This window comes from Pezoporus occidentalis, unplaced genomic scaffold, assembly GCF_034315485.1.
Source record: "Pezoporus occidentalis ecotype Australia unplaced genomic scaffold, CSIRO_AGI_Poc_V1 ctg26, whole genome shotgun sequence".
Taxonomy (NCBI): Eukaryota; Metazoa; Chordata; class Aves; order Psittaciformes; family Psittacidae; genus Pezoporus; species Pezoporus occidentalis.
Window position 1 is genome coordinate 4,540,744 of NW_026914502.1, and position 14,716 is coordinate 4,555,459.

Here is a 14,716-nt window from a genome sequence, read left to right on the forward strand (position 1 = left end):
CATGTACTGATCAGAGATCTTATAAAATTCACTTCACTGGTATTTTGATAAATCTCTGTAGAACAATTTGGCACATTTAAATTAATCTGGTTTCAGGCAGAACCCCTCGTTACTTTCTCCCTGTAGCACGTAAGTAAAAGCTTTCAAATTTCATCTGCCTTTTCAGTTCACTGATCATACACAACCTCATCCTAACATAGAAAAGCAAGTATGAACGTAAGAGCTGGGAGCCCAGAGCATGACACACTGATGCTATCCTAGACCGAAGTAAATTTAAGATTGCATTAAAAATAAATTCGTGAATCAGATCCTCAGACAGAAAGGTCATGCAGCAACTGGGTAACACGGACATCAACCTGAACACAACCCTCACGAACACCAAGTTTAAGGACGTTCAGCAACTGCCAGCTGCACGATTGTCACTCCATAGCAATTTCTGGAAGAGTAAGGAGGGCTATTTTTCAACTGAAGTTACATTTCAATCTCCTGTTCTCTTCAGTATGACTGCTCAACACATTTCCATTTATTATTTGGCATGTATTAGCAACAAAGGACTTCTACTCATCTGAATAATATTTTGTACATTACTAAAGAACATAATAGTTTTCCTTGTAATCTGATTCCATTCTTTTCAATTTGCAAATCTAAAAAGACAAGCTGTCAGGGTAGATCATGGTTGGCATATCCCTTTCCAAATATCATTTACATTCTTCTCTTTACATACATCTTTAATAGTCAATTTCCCTTTTTCTATACATATTTTAGTGAGAAAATGTTTGCCATCAATATTAAAATATGAATTATCTGCACAGTCATGTACATAGCTTACAGAATTACATCAAATCCCATCCATTACACTCCTATTTAATAGCCAAAATCCCTTTTGCTTTCATATTTTAATATTCAATTGCTTGCTCAGCTCTGCACAGAAAGAAATCTCTCAGTGTCTTTTTCTGCATATCCTCCCAAAAGAGAAAAGAAATTTTAGTGAATTTGAGATGCTTATGTATTTATAAATTAGAACCCAAAACCATAGCCTACGACACAAATGTAACATGGTTAAAAGTTACTTGTATTCCAAATTCAAATGCCTTGTAAGGTATTTTAGAAATCCCCATTAACTCTGTAATTGAGTGGAGGTGGCAACCAAATATCTCAAATTCACCATATACCCACCCAAAACGCTTCATCCTGACACTGGACCAAAAGATCCATGCAAAAGAAAACACGTTGACATGAGTTACACCTATTGGTTATTACTATATTCAGGCTGAAACTGAGATGACACAGAACGAACACATGGGAAAACAAGTTTCTCCAGATGACCAAGCTGCCTGTGGAACATGTTCCCTTAACAAATGAATACACGGTATCTGTTCTCCCTTACTATCCTATCAATCCAAGTACCAACAAGTGTTCTTGCCTTCTGATTTTGTCTTACAGTGAAATTAGAGTAGATTTTACATGGTTGTGACTAATGACACCTCGTTTGTTCTTCCCACACACAGCCCAAGATGAGAGTCGTCACCCATGTCCAGGAACGTATGTCCCTAGTTTGCAGAGATACGCAACTCCCAGTAATGTAACTGCTCATGCAGAGACCCAGATCTGTCAAAGACATTTAAAAGACAGAACATTGCTTCAATGCTGGACTTTTCGAGCTGACAGCATTATATAATAGGGTTGTACCTAATTCACAGATAAAGCTGGGCATGTAAAATGGGACTATGAGAAGGACATTCAGATGCTGCCTGAGCCTACTCATGGAGAAAAGCTAAACAAAGGCTACGTATCCAAATATTACACCAGCCTTAAATTACTCGGCCTTAAAAGAAGTTCCTCCCTTTGAGATGCACAGGCTGAAGCCTGCTGTGAGCACACAACACATCCTTTAAAACAAGGCTATGAAAGACTTTGAGGGCTTCACAGCATGCAATTCACACCAGAAGCTTGGGCAGGAGAGAGAGAGGTTTTTTAATACAATTGTTCACTTTATCAAGTAATGCACTCTTTTAGTCATAAATTAAGAAAGACTCCATGGTAGACTGAAGATGAAGTGGGACCTCTCAGAACAAAGCTGAAGGAAATGAAAATGCAATACTCAGAGATGAGGTTAACAGCGATTTTAGCTCATGCAGCCTGGAAAAACCTGTCTGCATCTTCATCTGTTTTGGCATTATTAGAACATGGCAAGGTAATACAGGACAGGATCACTTCAGGTTACTGAGTTCAACCCCCGAACTCCAAAATTATCTCTAACACATGCCAAGTCCAATAAACTCGGCAGGCATAACCACTGCTGTCTGTAGCATTACACATTCTCCCCCAGCTTTTGCAGGAAACACACCATCAGTGAAAACAAGAGACCAAAATCCTCCAAAAGGCCTGCATAGCAGTAAAATATACCCCTGGGAAAGAGCAGGAAAAAACCTAAAGCACAACTGTTCATTGTGATAAAGGCAATTTTAACAATGAACTGGGTTTCACATTAGTGATTCCTGGTATGTTTCTGGTTTCATACTTCTGACAAACTTCCAGTGTAAAACTTGAAGTTGTGTCTAGGTCAGATGCAGTGTGTAGGGGGTCGAGGTACAACTGCCTGAAGGAAGCAATACAGCAGCTATCTGGCCAAACTGGTTTTACACACTGGTTCATCCAGGGCATATTTAGCGTGTACCAGAATTTGCCCAAGCAAACTAAGGAGGAAGAGTCAGAGGTTTAGGGAACTGATGCTTATGAAGTCAGATTTCACTAGTTTTGCTGTATACAGAAACAAATGTCAAGCATCAATCTTGATAAAGATTTTCATGTGAAAGTCTCAAAACCCACAAAACAGCCAAAATCTTACAAATTAAAAAGATCTGCAACCTTAACTTTGTTTGAATGCTTTTGAAAGGCCTAATCATCCACAAACCAATCTGAATACTAATATATGATTTAAAGGCCAAAAGTAAGACAACACAGAAAACATATTAAGAAGTACTTTATAAAGACTGATGCAGCTGCAAGAAGAGGCAGAAGAGAAGACATATAAGACCCACAACAAGAGGAAGAAAAAACTGACAGAACAAATTTTAGGGAAGATATTATTCATCCTTTATGTCTTTTCATTGTTTAAATATATGATTGAAAATGACTTACTAGATTGGAAAAGCCTCTCTGGTGGCATGGCTCTCGTAACAGCAGATGCTTTATGGTGCACCAGGCAAAACGAGGGGCAATGCCCTCCTCAATTTCCCTGTATTCAGCCCCTGCTTCATGACTATATACATGTTCAGTCTTTGAGCAAGAATTCCACATGCTTCATAAATCTTGAAATAGCTGCTGTACTGGAGGGGCTTCTTTATTACTGTTAGAAAGCTCACAACAAAGCTGTCAGCAGTCATGCAGGCCACCAGAATATTTCTTGTTATAAAACAGGCAGAAGGAATCTAGAGGCATGAACATCTAGTAGGAATTCTGAGCTGTGACTGTAAATGGTTCATTTCATTATAGAGTTGAAAATTGTACTGCCTAGATGAGAACTCACAAACCTCCCTTAGGACTCACAGAGAAAAACGGACCATGGAAGTGTCATCAGTGACTACCCAATTACTTCCAATTCTGGGAGGAGGGGAAGTACAAAAACATGTATATGTATTTATGTACTTTATAATCTTTGACTGCTGGGCTTGCACAAGAATCCTGTCACTGCATGTATGGCTCTGCTGACTCCATTCAGATGTCAGACTCACAGCTAACACGTACAGACTAATTCCTCCTAATTCATGCCCTGTCATGTCATTATTAATTATCACAGTACAGCAAGAAAGTCTATTGAAATGTGGGGGAATAGTAATTTGTTCTGTGAAACATATGGATGGTCTTTTCATATCAAGTTTCCTTGTATTTTCAATGAACTGTACAGCTGTATATACACTCACACACACACAGATCCTCTTGTTACACAACAGGGAGAACTGGCAAACTGAAGGTAAAAGGCTGTGCAGCACTGAACACAGGAAAGAAACCCAAAACCTGTAAAGCCACAGAAAACATTTAGTCCACAGAGAGCAATAAAAGAAGAAAAGCCAAAGATGGTGCCGTGCTTATGCACAAATAGAAAAGTCTGTTTCAAACGGGAAAAAGTCCGTAAAAAACAGCTGAGCTCATGCGATACACTCAAGCGAAGAGATAATTTGATACCCTATTGTTATGGGGGTGATTTACCAGTAACACCTTCAAAACCTCAACACTGTTATTAAAGACAGAGGCTTCCTAGTTCATCTGCGTTATACAAAGGTTCTGCTATAAAACAGCCTGCTATCCAAAGGTAGTGTCACAGGGTGCACAAATAGGAAAGTAGAAAAGAGGCAGTGCTACATCACTTAGTCTAACCAGTTGTGAACAGGCACTGATGTGGCATGGGGAAGCACTGAGAATCCGGACAGTGGCAAATTCAGCAAGAAAGAAATGTGGCCAGGGTTCAGAGAGTAGCTACCAAGGTAAGTAGCCAACCAAAGGACATTAACCACAAAAAGCTGCAATGACCAGCGGAAAGCTGAGTGTGAGAGAGAACCAACAAGAAACACCCAGAGCATAGAACAAAAGGTGACCACAGACGAGAATGCACTGCCACAAATGAAAAGCAATGAACCTATTCAATTTGCTTGGGGACACCTATAATCCTGATATGCAAAGACACAATGAGCAGGCTGAGAAGCAGTTGAAAAAGGAAGTGCATTTGTGGTTTTGAATGTGGAACAACTTGCTAGAGGATGAGGAGCTGCAGAACACTTTGTTCATCTTTCAAACGTTCATAACATGCACATTTGGGGAAGTTCCCACATAAAGCTTTCCTTTATATAATGTTTAAAGCAATGAAGGGAACTAAATAATTTATAAATTTTAAGTCACAAAATGTGAAAAGTAGGCCAATGCAGAAACGAGTTTGCTCTCCTTTGGTAGTCTTTCCCTTGACTGATTTCTTTCCCAATGGTAAAACTTTCATGTGTTGTGGAACAGAGAGAACTTCCTTCCCTCCATTTCTGCTGAAATTCCCTTTGCCCACATTTTGAGTATGAAAAAAAAAACAAGTTAACACTCAACTGTGAACAAGATTAATTACCAGTGACATTGCATTACCCATCACAAAGTACTGATGCTATTCAGCACAGGAATCATCTTAGGGATTCTTTAAAAGAGACATCAAGACATGAAACATTTTGAAGAATTGTCTGTGGATGCCATAAGTGCAATGTGATAAATAACTGCCAGGCATACAAGGTGACAGCCTGGTGCCTCGGCAGTGTGGGAATCAGCCAAGAAGTACTTCTTCATCACAACCTCTCTCCTTCCTCCCACTTTTAAGCAGCTCTAGAAGCAACAGATTTGTATTCCAGAGGAGACCATTCATGAGATCAGTGACTGTCTCATCTGCCTAGTTCCTGACCTAAAAGGCTTTGCATCTCAAAGGACAAGGCAAAATGTGGCAAAATGAGATTTTTAACTTCACAGGTGATCAGCTGGAGAGTGAGCTACAGCATTTTGAACTAACAGAGACCACTAGGATTACATTATCCAGTCTGCTGAGTAACGTGTCCCAAAAATCCAGGCAGTTTTTAACACACCATTTTACAAATAATTATGACTGTCACAAGTAGAAAGCGATGAACCTCTTAGATTTATACTTGGGAGACACTTGCAAATACTGAAGTAGATTTGAGAAGACACACCACAATACATCTGAAGGTGGATTTCTCTCAGTCACCTCAAAGCATGACAACTTGCATACTGCTCACTATTAAGAGTCCAGCTCCCTAGGAAGGGTAAGACTTTGTTATGTCTTTACACGATCTAAAATTAAGATTAAATTACTTGCCTCAATTCACTAAGAAGACCGTGTCCCCACAAAAAGCCCCGTAACTCCCACAGTGTTACCAACACAGTGGCTTTAAGCATGGGAATTAGACATGCTAATCAGAACCTCCCTTCACACAGCCTAAAGCTTCAGTGTGGTCTGTGCCACCACAGTACCACCGGGGAGCAGGGAAGCGCGGCCTCCTCACTAATCCCCTGGATCCTGCCTCCTCCTTTCAACCGCTAAAATACAAAGGCTGTTGCAGTTTCTGGAACTGAACATTATGCAACTTTGTCCAGGTCTTTACAGGAGGCAGAGATGTACTTAATCGGTGAAAAACTCTACCACAATCATAAGATTTTCAAATACGGGCTTTCAAGTAATGGAACTATCTTATAGGCATTGCCCATTTTATAAAACATGCTAGAGTGCATATACACAAAACCCTTAAATCTGGACTCCACTGTCTGAGCATGGGTCTGAGTATGCTGCGGGGAACACTGAGAGCACAGGGGGAGGGAAAGTGGGGGGGGGCGTGAGTGAACGAGCTGGCTGGCTGGGTTTAAACCACGACAGTCCTGTAAATCAAGGTCAGCATTCAAGACGAGAATCTTGGTGCTGCACAACTGTCCACAGCAATGGATTTAAAAACACACACCAAAACCACACACTTGGGATTTAGCTTACTGCAGCCCAACTATTTCCAATCATGCGTTGTTTATAGGCGAGTTCGGTCAACTGCCTGCATTCTGTTTCATGAATTACAGCAAATTACATGGCTTGTAAATAACACTTCTCATCACACGAATATAAGCTCCTCATCAACATCTCATTATTTCTTTTTCTGTTTTAAAAACAGGTTATATACTTACACAGAACTAAAATTAGGATCAGGAAAACTTGCCAACAGTACAGTGTGAAGACAGAACAGCAGAGGTGGTTTGCTCGCCCTGGAAAATCATCTGCCACTGGTATGAACTCAACAGTGAATGCTTCAGACAAATTCAGATGCTTATTCCTGTGCTCAAGGACAGGTATAATTACTGTAGGTAATACTGTAGGTAGTAGCAGGATGGTAAAATTCTCTATAAAAGGAACCATTTAAGCCACTGTTCTTCAATTTGAGGTAATGTGGAAAGGCAAACATGATTAAAACTATGTAAGCAATGTCAGGTAATTTATGCACTATCTGGAGACCCAGAATTTTCTTAGAACAGAATACAGTAGTATATGCAGTTACATCATTTTATTCCACTAACAAAGTGGGGAATCAGGACACATTCCTACTTTATATACAGTTATCCTGCAAGCCTCAGAAAAAAAGCAGTATTATTTTTTATTCTCTGATACGTTTTTCATAAGAAGAACTCAAGTAAAAGACCCTTAACAAATGGAATTCCCTTCCTCTGGAAATCACTGCTCCAAATTGAATCATTAAAAAGACTTTAACAGAAACCATTATCAGCCTCACTCCAGCAGAAATGTGCTTACCACTGGTTTTAGTTATGCAGATAAATGATGGGCGCTGGCTCTGGAATTGAAAAGCTGATGACAAAATGGCCTTGGTTAAAACAATATAAAGGATGGTTACAAAACTGTTAAACTAGCCACTGTCCAATCTAAATAATTTTGATGGATTACTGCATTCACTGTGACAGTGTGGAAACAACAAGGGTGTACAGTACAAGGCAACTGCTACATCCTCAAGTTCTTTCGGGTACTAAAAAATACTTCTAACCCACCTGAGACAGAGGTCTTCAGTTTTCCAACATCAGTACTCACACCAGAACTTCTGCATTTAAATAGTCCCACTTCTCCTTTATCAGACAATGCAGATTCATTCAAATGAAAACAATGCAAATTTAGTTCAGTGACATTTCAGCAAAATAAAACATCCCAAATTACATGTATGCATTTACTCATCAATATGCAACAGAGACTGTGTTTCAACCCAGTAATACCAGCTCAAAGGTCAGTAGTGTTCTTCCAGCAAAGAAGTGGCAGAAGCCATTTCTTTTAGAGAGCTACTCCTACAAATGCCATTCCCACCTTATCTTAAGAGCATATTGTTCCATTAACATTTGCTTTTCATGGCAAACTACTATTAACTGGCACATACAAGAGATCCTACTGCCTAGGCCTGATGCTTTTGACATCCTTAACAGTAAACACATAATTCCTGCTGCCAGGGAAACCTCCTCATCTGCCGAGAAGGGATTTGCATATGGAAATAACTGTTTTCTTTTTATTGAGCTCCTTTTTCTTAGACATATGAATTCAAATTAGTTACAAGTCCGAGACTGTAATAATAAAGTGACCTGTGATAAGAAAATATGACAGTGGAAATAAATCGTCTCCTCCTGGAATTTGAGCTTTTAAACTTATATTGCCATTCACCTATGCAGTGGACAGCACCAACCACATTTTAATCATTACTTCCCAGCCTCCTTATCCTCCCTATTACAATTACTTATTAACCTAATGTGAAATGGTGCTAGCTTAGTTATATTTGAGTGGGCATCTTTCTAAAAACACCAAGAAGCAAATTAACATTGTGGTTGCACAGATTTTCCCCATACTATTCATTTTTTATTGTATCAGAAACAGCATGGAATATTTTTCCTTCTGTAAACCGTACAGAAAAAAATGTTGGTACCTCTGTGAAGATACACTGGCAGCTCCTGAAATATTCTGGTATTCTTCTGTGAAATAACAGGGCAGATTAATTCAGAACTAGTGAATATTTGACAGCTGCCTGGTTTTGATGTGGCATCACCAAAACCCTCCCATTCCCCCTGCTGTAGAAAGTAATAATGGAAAGATGAGACAAAGAATTAGTATCTGGATGCATGCATGTACACTGCCACTGTGCACAAGAGGATGTGCAAATGTATATTCATCTACTCTTTTCCTACCACCAAATACAGGACAAAAAGCCCTCATGATACCTTGCCCCAACTCTGCAATTTCTGAGGGAGACCAATGTAGCTCAACAGTCAAATCCTATTGGCCTAGACATCAAAGATGCGCCAAACACATCTATTCCCCCTCCTGATGGCATAACAGTATCTCACATATAACCCTCATTAAATCTTATTACCTTCTCCATATTCCACTCCCCCCCCCAAGAAACGATTTTGAGGAAACAACAGCTTAAAAACATAGCATATTTTCTTCTCTAACAGATTATGGATTTTCAAGCCTAAAAATATCACCAAGGAAACTACTTTTAAAGTTCTTTTATGGGATCTCCTAGTAATCTAGCTAAAAGCTAGATCAAGCTGTTCTTCTATGCTTTATTCCAAATTCAAAGCAAAACCAATCCACTAATATTTAGGGAAGGTATGCAAAATCTATACCATATCTCCGGGTAGACATACAACATTCAAACAGTTTTAAAACAGTGGAGAAAAAGTGTGCAACAAAGCCTCCTTTTAAGGAGCACATTTGTCTGAGATTTCCTACCATAAAGAAAGGCATTCCACAAACTCTGCAAGTATGAGGAGTTTAACTAGCTCAGTCTGCTACACTTCTACGTCAGAGACTACAGTAAAGTAACTGGGGCCAGAATACATGCAGAGACTAAGAGGGAGCCTGCATACTGAGGCTAGAGATCCCTTAGAGAGAAGACAGACACTCATGCCCGTAAAAGCACTGGTGCACAGCTCATGGACATGACAGAAAACTGAACACAGTCTAACATGTCCATCGCCTCCATCTGTTTTTATCCCTTCTAAAAAAGTTGTATTCTTGTATTAAATTATGGTATTCATCACCTTTGAGTAACAACATTCTAATTCTTCTAGGTAAGAAAGGCAGATGGAGGCACTGCCCCAGTTCAAGTTGTTTGCATCTGTAACTTTGCATTCCAATTAGATCAGCAGAGAATCTTAATGAAGATACAGTACAGACAGATTTAATAACATACTGTATCTTCTTCCAGAAGAACATGGCTATTTAAGCTATTCTATGGTACGTTAAGAACACAAATGTGCAGGGAAGTAATACATGAGAAAACAAGATATGAGCTTAATGCAGCAAAAGCGGGCTCTACCACATGCACATCACACTATTTTCTGATTCTGCCACACACACTTTCAGCTATTTTAATCAACTGTTTTCATTCTAACACACACAGAACAACACTCTTAATGTACTATGCCAATTTGAAGTTTAAAACTACAGGCATTCCCTGAGCACTGGACCTATGGTAATACAGCTGACACTTGGGAGAGATTTTTATGGAGTGCTAACTTTCACATACCTGTATTAAGTTACTAGTATTTCAGCACTGAATATATTCATCTCTCCAAAGAAAAAGTTTCCTTGTAAAGTCTGAGGAACAGCCTTAAACTTAACAGCACAAATGGTCTAACTGCAGTGGAAAGACTTCAGTGCATATTAGCTCTCAGGTTTGTAACATGGATGTTAGCAGAACCCTGAAATTCAAACTAGCACAAGGAGCATTAGCAGGAAAATGTATGTCTGTAAGTGCATCTTCATTCTGCTTTGCAGACTTGACAATGAGAGAACAGTAAAACAAACTCTGAGTACATCCAGCAGAAGCCTATCCTCTACGTCCAGCAACCCCTTCAGTGACTACGAGCTGATTAATGAACATAAAACTGTAAAGTACATAAAGAAAAGCCCACTTATTCTGAAGACTGAAAACACAATAACATTTGCTGAAATTAGTAAACAAGAATAACTGAGAAAAATACATATGGCCCAGTGCACCTGCAATGAGCTAATTAGAAAGTTAATGGATTTAATCTAAAACTGTTCAAGACAATGTTCAAGGTATTAGGTGTTGTTCAGATGAATGATCTCTTATAAAGGCATCACATGCAGAGGACAGACTGAGTGAGAGCAAGAAAGGCAAAGCAAATAGGGTTTAGTTTATAACTGTAAGTTTCACAGCATCTAGCTAAACAGAAGTTTCAAAAGGAACTTAAAGTGTAGAGTGTGAGCCTTGCCACCCACTTCACAGTGTATGACACATCTAGCTACGTATCAGAAAACCCTGAAGTTCTGTTTGAGACACAGGAAATACAGGTCGTTCCACAACGCCAAGATACTCTGCTGAAAACTCGTAATAGCCTTGTTTGAAAGGCCAGATTTGCATATCAAGCTCCAAGTCCAAAAAAGTCCCTATGGTTTTTTTCTTTTAGACTTTGTGCTTCCCTGGAAAATTACTTTTCAGTGACTTTCTTAAAGCTATTAATTACGTACTTGCAACATTAAGCATTAAACATTTTCCAGTATACTGCAGAGATACGGTATCATGAGTTCTTCGCAACCTGTGTAAAGTTAACAGGTGCTTGCTGGCACAAAGCAGCAGCAGGATATGATTACAAACAGAACCCAAGAAAATAGCTTTTTTGCTTTGATTGTTCTCAGCAGGACAACTCAGGTACCAAACAGCGCTTTAAAGGAGAGAAATAAATCATTAAGAATTTACAACTTCAACTTCTAAAAACAGAGGCATTTAGAAACTGCTTGGGTGGGCTCCAAGAATGAATAATCTCTCTTATACTAGTTAAAAGAGGGTTCAGTTCTTTGAATGCTTATCAAATCCTTATCAAATCCTTGGCTTCCACCAAGCTACAGAACAATCTGGTTTCCAGCTACTTATACAAGTTTTAGTATTCAAGAGCTAACTTTAGTAACCAAGTTCTGACCTATGGTTCATAATGATCAGTCTCATTTTTGGTGGTAAAGCTGATTTAAGTCAATCTGCTTGAAGCCAGAGCCCTAACCATGCACCCAGGCAGGAACTCTGGAAACATCTTACACATGGAGGTAATTGTTCCCATTTGAGAAAGACAGTACTACGCTATGAGCAGAGATATGCACACAGATATTAATATCTTGCATGTTCTGGAGAGGTTACTTTCATCCTACAGTTACAGTGACTGGCCCTGCATGTCAATCTGTTGAATTTAACAGTTACAAAGGCAGTAATATCATTTTACTTCAGGGTGAAAGAAAAAACCCAAAATAAAACAAGAAAGATCTGCTAGGAAATGGGCAAATGAAACAAGAATAGAGGCTAAATATTCACGCAGAACAGACCATAAAAGCTTGAGTAATATTTATGATGAAGTAATAGTAACAACAAAACTGTTGTTTTGTGTTGAATGAAAGTGAAATGTCACAATGCAGCAGCCACAGCAGTGATAAGAGGACATGCAGCAAATCCAGACAGTAAATTAGTTGCCTCAGATTTACGGGTTCCTAAAAGAATCTATCAGAATACACTGGCAGAGGGCAGAGACAGTATTGCTTAGTGGAAGTAGAATAAAATTAATAAAAGCAAACATTCCTTAATTCAGCATTAGAATATATCTATTTACATATGTCTCTGCCACTAAAAAGGCTCGAACTATCTTAACTTAAAGAAATCCAGCAACATTTTTAGAGTGGGGAAAAATAGAGACAGGACCTTTTCTTCTTTTCTTAAATAATGCTAACACAAGGTTGATAGCTACAATGTGCAATTTAAAAGGGAAGAACACAGCAGATTTACAACCCATTCAAGTCTGGCTGTTCAGACAAATGCCGAAGTAAAATTAGTATTTATTAAAACAAATGGACTGTAAATATATGAAGAAATGCTATCTTTAAGAAGAAATATTTGCAATTAATGTGACAGAACACAGGGTGTTCACTAATCTACAGCTGGCAAGGATATTTGATACCCACAACATATGGCAGCAATTTCTTTGCTACATTTGAACAGTGTTTTTTCATCAGAATCCCTGCACAGAAGGACTTGAGCATTATCATTTACATTCTACACCACTCATGGGAGTCACCACCGCAGCTGGGAAACTTCAGCGTGACGAAAGAAATGGGCAGTTAACTCAAATGTTGTGCCATTACGAGCTCCATTTTGTCAAGACAAACAAGGGGTTGGAAAAGTGTGGCAGGCAGATGAGTACCACATTGAAAACTGCCCTGCAATTATCAATATTGCAAAATACTCTGGTTATCTTTTAAGGTTCCTCTTGATGTAAAATTTACATTACATATGGTTGTTTGCTTTGCAGAACAAGAATATAATACTGGATATATATAAACCTCGGGTTTGTGTAGCTTACTTACAGAGATGACTTTAAAAGCTCATGTTCTAAATGCAACAATACTAAAAATCAAACCCAGCCACCCCTCAAACCATTTTCTCCTTGCTCTCCTCTCATGAAAAACAGAGCTGAAGAAAATACTGCCACTACATAATACATAATGCAATTTCTTTACAGTACTTTACTGACTATGTAAAGAAATACATCAAATAAGTTCAGTGAAACATATTGCTTTGGGGATGCCTCTCACTGCAACTGGATGTAACACACCAAAACTTTCAAGCTCCTATTTTCACACTGGAACAACTGGCCAAATGTTAAAAGCACTCAGCACACTGTTCACAGACTGGAGCAGAGCTCCAGAAATTCACTGTGAAGAACTACTCCCAAATAAACCTGACCCCTTAGCTTATCTGGGAACTTGCCAGTTAAGTAGATAAACCCACTAACAAGGCAAGGACTTCTTAGTGTAGCCAGACTCAAGAATATACTTAGTGGTAAGGAAGCTGACAACATCCATATCTGTCATACATCCATTTACCAGAAACATAAAGTCACATACCCTTCTTTTCTGAGAGGCACATCAGGAAATCTCCTCAGGCAGTTGGTCATTTAAATGGGACACTGCGTATAACCAACCATCATTCTTCAATGCAGCATCAAACGGAGGATTTTACTCCTAGGTCAGAGGAGCATGTTTTCCAGAAATGCCCATCCATGTTGCCCTACTGTTCTCTGAATCCATAACTTACACTGTAAGCACCTGGTGAAAACATTCCTGAGGCTGTTCAAGGCTTACCTGAAAATGCAGTTTCTCTATGATAGATAGGGCCACTAGAATCTGTAGTTCCCCTGTGCACGTAATACTGTTCAAAGGCAAGGCAGGGGGTGAGGGAAGAACACCAGGTTTTCAGAACTGGCACTAATTACAGAATCACAGGATCATTAGGGTTAGAAGGGACCTCTGGAGATCATCCAGTCCAATTCCCTGCCAAGGCAGGGCCACCTAGAGCAGATTACACAGGAACACGTCCAGGTGGGTTTGGAATGTCTCCAGATCTAACCATTCTCAGAGATCTCATCTTGCTCAAGGGATGCCACACAGAGCCCACTCCGTCATCTAGACAATCTGGTTACACGTTTTATGATTAAGTTCATCAGTGATGCAAAAATGGAAGTTATTAATGGCAGTCAGACTGATTCCTTCACCAGCAGCAGCTGGCCTGTTCTTCTGTAATCTTCTGCTGCTTGGTTTGCTCTTAAGTCACCAACCTTTTGGCACATCAGCCTGTACATATTCTGACAAGAGTCAGAACTTAGTTCAAGACTAAGAGAGAGCATCTACAGTATAGTGCTCCCAAAGCACAGTTAGCAAATAACGAGTGTGTCTTCAATTAATGCTTTTCATGGGGAAAATGTCTACCAACAATCTATCATACCTCTTTCATTTGCAGAGCTGTTGTGACAGAAGAGTGTTTAAGGTCATGGCAGAACTGCACTGTCACAGAATCCAATTACACAAACAGTTCAACATAACCAACACAGCATTTAAAGCTATGACATTCTTGTTTCCCTAACAGCATTCAGTTACTTGTGCATGCTTGCTTGTCACAGGCAGTAAAGGTTCTGCAGTCTAGAGGAGTCCTCTGCCTTCAGAGCTTTGCTTATGAAGCAGCATTCTGAGATCTCAGGGTACATTTTGAATTCACACTACATTCATCAAATGCGATATATTTTAATAGACAACCACAGAATAAGTCACTCCTATTAAAAACTTCTCTACTGAGAAGCC